The sequence below is a fragment of the Hibiscus syriacus genome, unplaced genomic scaffold (assembly GCF_006381635.1).
Source record: "Hibiscus syriacus cultivar Baekdansim isolate YM2019G1 unplaced genomic scaffold, ASM638163v2 tig00111621_pilon, whole genome shotgun sequence".
In the NCBI taxonomy this organism is placed as follows: Eukaryota; Viridiplantae; Streptophyta; class Magnoliopsida; order Malvales; family Malvaceae; genus Hibiscus; species Hibiscus syriacus.
In genome coordinates this window covers 3,437,369-3,444,084 of record NW_024063138.1, presented here as the reverse complement: position 1 = coordinate 3,444,084, position 6,716 = coordinate 3,437,369, and the positions used below count along the sequence as shown (strand labels likewise).

The window sequence follows — 6,716 nt, the reverse complement described above, 5'->3', positions numbered from 1 at the left end:
CCTTTTATATAAAAAATTCCAAGTAAATTTCCCAATAAGACGAGAGTTTTGGTCGTCAACGTTCATAGGTCACACCCTACGAAAACAGTTCATCTTTTAATCCCCACGCTCACCTCCATCATGTGTCTTTCACATGCACATTAACTCCCGACCATTCGCCCACGAAAGCGACCTTTCCACTTTTACCGTCGTCTCCTCATTGTTCGAATATTTCACGCGCCATGTAAAATCGGTTACGGTAGTGCACAGTGAAAGAGTTCTAATTTTGGCCTTGTACTTTTGTGCTTAATAATGTTTGTCAACATGGACACCGTTGGATCAAATCCACGCGCATCTTACCTTAGTAACCAGACAAAGAGGCGGATTTCGAAACGGTACCTTCAACATTATCACTTAATCTTTGTTCCTGTTTTCTTTCTCTCTTTTTTTAAGAGATTATCACTTAATCTTTGTTAGTGTCGTATATGTAATTATGCACAGTAGTTTTTTCGTGGGATTGGATTGAAACAATGTTAGAATCTCTTCTTTCTCTCTGAAGAAATTTGCACTCTTTTCACCAACAATTTGTTTTATTTTTTTATTACTATGCAGCCGTTAGTGGGGAAGTAGGCTACTTCCTGCTTCGTTTTAGTGTTTTAGTATGGATTTTGAATGTTTTCTTTCCTGGTTCAAGATTTGGGTTTTGGATCTGGGAATTAGGTTCATAGTTATATTATTCATAAATGCTTTCTGAACTTGTTCTTTTATTTTCTTTTATCTTCTCCTTGAATTGTAAGGTTAGGGTTTGTTTCTGCTCTAAAAGCTTTAGCATATTTTAAGCCCTTGTTTCTGCTTCTATATGTTGATACTCGTTCTAGTTTGGGCTAGGATCTTGGTTAAGAAACATGGAGAAAACGTAAAGACTAGTAAATTTTGGTTTATGTTCCATGTTGTTTTAGTTTTAACAGCAGTGGTAGTTGAATCAACCCTTGATTTGATTACCTTTGATTTATCTTCTTCAAGCTTTTTTATTTAGCAAATTCAGTTGTTCACTGTAGTCTCAATCCTGTAGATTTTTATCATTGGCCATTTCTATTTAGTTTTAAAAAATGGCAACCTTGAATGTTTGACAAATTCTTTGAAACACTTCTTCTTTAGTTCTTAAATTTGTTTATAGCTCATGCCAAGCCTTTATAATATGCTTTGATTACATATAAAAGTCCCCCTTCTAGATCTCGTCAGTGGAGAACCGGAAATTGGGGTGAGTTTTTGGTGAACAACTAGCTGCATTTATAATGAGAAATATAGATTTGATTGTAATTTGTAATGGGCTAAGGGTTTTACAAGAAAAATCTCTTGATCAGCTTATCATTGCTTTGTTTTGTGCTACTAAATTTTTTTTCCGTTTATGATTGCGTAAGAGATTATGTTTTATGGACACATACTATGTATCTTGTTATGAATTATAAGCTGTTGACTATATGTTTTTAATAATCCAATGTACAAATTAATGTGTGTTGAAAGGAACTTCCATCTTCATTCATCTTAGTAGACGATGCCCTTCTACGTCTGCAATACATTAGATCATTCCTTTGTCTTTGGTATTATATTCATATCAATCACAAGTGTTTGAAGAATGTTTTGCTTGGAATGTCGGTGTCATAGTGTATATGGAATTTAAAATATTGGAGACTTCAAAAGAAATCTTATCGGATCTCATATCTGTATGTATAGAGATTTTATGCATTAAGGAGAATGTATAGTGTATATGGAATTAAATATATTGGCATTTATGTTATAGTTCTTGGGATTGTTTCGATTACCATCGTTTTAGAGCATAAGTTTATTTTGCAATATATTACCTAATATGTTTGAATTTTATTTTGTAGATTTCAGTTTCGGGTTTTGCACAACATTTGACAATGAGAGAGAGCACGCCCGTTTCCATTCATGTGAGGCCGTGGATGTGTACAAGCGTGCTCTCTGTCATTGTCATATATATGATTTGTGCAAAGCTGTCATTTCTTGGTATCTATCTTTGTTGTTGCAGCAGATAGCAGGCGAGATTAGGGTACGGGTAAGCAACATCTTTCAGAAATATTTTTGCTTGCATCAAATGGAAAATTCAATACAAGATAAACATTTTCTTTTGTCTTTTCATTTCATTCAAAATTAAATGCAAGGCAAACCTTAAAATTATTTTCTGGTGCAAAGGAGACTGCAGATAGGGGAGGAGTTGCAAATGCTAGGACTCAAACCATAGATCTTCTGATGTCCCATATAAAGGGTGACTATATGAACTGAATTTAGGGTTTTGGGTTCATGATTAAAATCTTTGTTTCATAGGTTATTTAACCTAGACAACGCTATAAAAATTCCATTTCCAGAGTGTATTGAATTTGTCACAAAGAGAGATGGTTTCTATTCCTTTATGATTACCAGGTTGTTCAACATACACTTCTAAGATTGGCACACAAATATGGTAGGCGTGAAGACCAATCTTTTAAGGATATTTTAACATTATTAAATCCTAAAATTGATTTCTGAAATTGTTTTACTGGAATGCTTCAGCATCATAAGTGCATTGAGCAATGGATTGAAGCTGACACTTATTCTCCTATAAAATACTCTAATAAGAAAACCTCATTTGTATTTTATCTGATAAGAAACTTGTAATATTGCAACCAAAGTAACTCTCATCATAATTGGAACCATTGTTGCACCACAAACAACACTTGAATAATATTGTTGTTTTCGTGTCTAAATCAATAGGATGCAGAATGTTTCTGACATTTCATCGTAAAAGTGGAGGAAGAGGAGTAAGACAGTGAAGTGCCAATCCATCTTTTCTCAGGTTTGAACTATACATCTACTCCCTCGGCCCTTTTCAACTTTTCCCTTTTGATATCCGTGTTCGGAATACCCGAATTCTATTGAAACCATTAATCCTCTAGTTTATTTGAGTTGAAGTTGTGATAGTAATTAGAGAGGAAGATGGACAATCGATATGTGGTATAGGTTGAAAGTGGTGGCTAGGATGAAGATGACTGTTGTAGAAGGGTAATTATGACAAAAAGAATGAACTTTAAACAAAACATATTTAAATGTGAACAATTGTGAATGCTTTGTTTCATTTAGGCATGTATGGTGAAATTTGTTTTGTGCTTATTGCTGTCTTCCTCATCTTTTTCTCCGTTTATTCACTACAACATTCACAGATACTGTTTGCACCAAATAACCTTTAAATCTATTATGTTGAATCTTCATTTTTCTTTAAGTATCCATAGCCGAACATTTTCGGGCATGGTAGGGGGATATGGAACCACCAAAAAACTCAAAGGAAAAACATCTAACATACACCCATGATCGAACTTATCTAACATGAATTGATGGGTTGGTTGATTTTACTGTTTTCTCTTAGTTTCTAACATGTTTAAGAGGTTTTTCAAGTGGAGGTTGGTCATTTCACTTTGGTTGGTGTAGGACATGGATAAACTCAATTTTCGAACTCTTTGAAGCGTGTATATTTCGATAATCATACCTGAAACTGGTGTTCAAATATGTCTTGCTGACAGGAAATAGAGTCTGATTATCATAATTTCAACTAGAGAACAAATATGGGGTTTGAACTTGAGCAACTGTTGTGGTTTATTTGTATTTTTAATCTGCCACATTCTAACCAATTCCCACTTCAACGAAACCATCAGATTTAAACCCTAACCCTAATTTATTAATGTTTAAAGTCACCAAAATATGTTTTTCCAAACCTTGATATTGATTTTGTCATGGATTGTACTCGGATGAATTGCATGCACTAAACCTTCAAGTGTGTAAAACCCATTGTAAAAGTGAATGTATTATGAAAGCGGGATTTTGTTGTTGTGTGTTTTTTTATTTTATTTTATAGAAAGTCGTTAGTTTTACTAAAAATAAAAAATATTCAAAATTACAATGAAGATTTATAAGTATAATCGTAAACCTAAAATATAATTTTGATATTTTTCTATTACCATTGAGACAAAAATAAATCATCTAGATCACATAAAGATCAAAGAAGGAAAATGTTAAAAAGCTTGATCAAAAATTCGAATAAAATAAAGATACGAATAAATTTGATTGTATCGGTAAACGAACCACAAAAGAAGATGAAGTTATTGAAAGACTATTGATAAATCGTAAATCAGAGTCAAGCGATGTGAGAAAACTATCCAAGAACGTAAAACGCATATCTAAATCAACCTGAGAGTTCAAAGCATAGAATATCATCATGATAACAATAGCGTCATCTTGATCAGTCGTGGCTATGTTAAATTTAATCCTTAGAAAAAAGATAAATAAAAACGACAAAAAATCGTAAGCTACCAAAAGGCAGAGAAAAACATGTCACAAAAGTAGATAAACGTGTCATAAAAGCAAAGAACATGTCACAAAGACATAATTATTCTTATTAAATAAATTTTAAAAATAAAGAAAAAAGATAATTGGCGGGCATAAACTAACATTAAAATAGGTGATGCCATCGGTTAAACAAAATTAAAGAATAAAAGTTTGATTGATCAATAAAATTGACACGAGTTATTTGATGTATACAAAAAATGGGCGTTTATCCCGAAAAATCACCTTTTCCATTCAATATTCCCAATCAGGCACCGTTCAGACTATATTTCCCGATCTAACACCCTTTGCAGGAAGGCGCCCCCTGCAGCGCGCTTTACGCCACGTGGTCGAAGGCCTCCCCAAATGTGTAAAAAACCGAGAGTTAATTTTGCAAATATTTTTAAACGGGTGCCAAATACGTCATTAATTTTATTATGGTGACAATTGTGTAAAAACTTCAGCATTTTGAATTGTGCATACACTCTCACACGGCACGATTCCAGGTTGTGAACTGGCTGGGGTCTTGTCACAAGTTAATGAAGTGAGCAGTGTGTATAGTGGTTAAGTTTATTAGTATTTTAGTGTCACAATTTTATTTTTTATAATAATAATTTTTTTATAATTTTAAAAATTATAAATTTCATATATTTTGAAAAAAAATATTTTCTTTTAAAATTAATTGTTTAAAAATATAAAAATATTAAAATAAACTTTTAATTACAATTAAGGGATTAAATGAATTATTATTCATTAATTTTTATTTTTTAACAACAGTTAATAATGTTTATTCATTTTTAATAAAATTATTTTGATTTTATCATTAAAATTACACAATATGTATAATCTAGTATAGGAAAACTTTGAGGGTAAGTATTTTTAAAATATGAATACTTTTATAAAAGTTTTATAACTAGTATTTCTTTTATAAAATGATGATGATGATAATAATAATAAATATTTTATAATTTTAAAAATTATAAATTTCATATATTTTTGAAAAAAAAATATTACCTTTTAAAATTAATTGTTTAAAAATATAAAAAATATTAAAATAAACTTTTAATTACAACTGAATGATCAAATGAATTATTATTTATTAATTTTTAATTTTTAACAACAGTTAATAATGTTTATTCATTTTTAATAAATTTATTTAAATTTTTGCATTAAAATTACACAATACATATAATCTAGTATAAAAACTTTGAGGGTAAATATTTTAAAATATGAATACTTTTATAAAAGTTTTATAACTAGTATTTCTTTTACAAAATGATGATGATGATGATAAATATTTATAATTTAAAAAATTATAAATTTCATATATTTTTGAAAAAATTATTGCCTTTTAAAATTAATTGTTTAAAAATATAAAAAAAATATTAAAATAAACTTTTAATTACAATTGAGGGATCAAATGAAATATTATTTAATAATTTTTTCAAAATATATGAAATTTATAATTTTTAAAATTATAAAAAATTTATTATTATAAAAAATAAACTTGTGACACTAAAATAATAAACTCAACCACTACACACACTGCTCACTTCATTAAAACCCCAGCCAGTTCACAACCTGAAACCGTCCGGTGTGGGGTGTCTGCACAATTCAAATACTGATGTTTTTACACAAATGTCACAATAATAGGAATTAATGACGTATTTGTCACCCGTTTAAAAATATTTACAAAAACTAGTATCCGAATTTTTTACACATTTGGTAAGACGCGCCCCCGGGGGAGCGCCTTCGATCACGTCGCGTAAAGCGCGGTGCAGGGGAGCGCCTTCCTGCAAAGGGTGTTAGATCGGTAAATATAATCTGAACGGTATTTGATAGAAAAATATATATGATTAGGGTGATATTTCGAGAGAAACGCCCAAAAAAATGATTAATATGTATTACTTTTGTTTAAATTATATTATATGATTATGTTAGTTTCTACACGTAACTAAATAATACTACTTAACTTTAAAAATTGATTACGTAATATAATAACAATTATATATCAGGAAGAGAAAATCGCCTCAGTGACCAAAAAAAAGTTATAATATACGATTTTAACCAACTTTTTTTGGATTTGCCAAAATGACCAACAAAATCGCAACGCGAAATAAAAATCGCAACGCGATCCCCAGAATCGCAAATCAGTTTCCAAAATCGCAACGCGATTCTTGAAAATCGCAATGCGATAGTACAAATTCGCATTGCGATTTTCCAAAATCGCAACGCGAATATGAAAATCGCAACGCGAACACATAAATCGCAACGCGTATCCGTAAATCGCAACGTGTATCCGTAAATCGCAACGCGTATGGGTAAATCGCAATGCGTATCCGTATATCGCAACGCGTATCCGT

The 6,716-nt window shown here is 30.9% G+C and overlaps 1 long non-coding RNA gene across 1 annotated transcript; it reads left to right on the top strand.

Annotated features, from left to right (window-relative positions):
- The first annotated feature begins 419 nt into the window (after positions 1-419).
- LOC120165916 lies at positions 420-3,221 on the top strand. The gene is made up of 3 exons (XR_005519871.1): positions 420-1,240; positions 1,869-2,056; positions 2,752-3,221. It is a non-coding gene; the product is annotated as an uncharacterized LOC120165916 (long non-coding RNA).
- Positions 3,222-6,716: the final 3,495 nt, after the last annotated feature.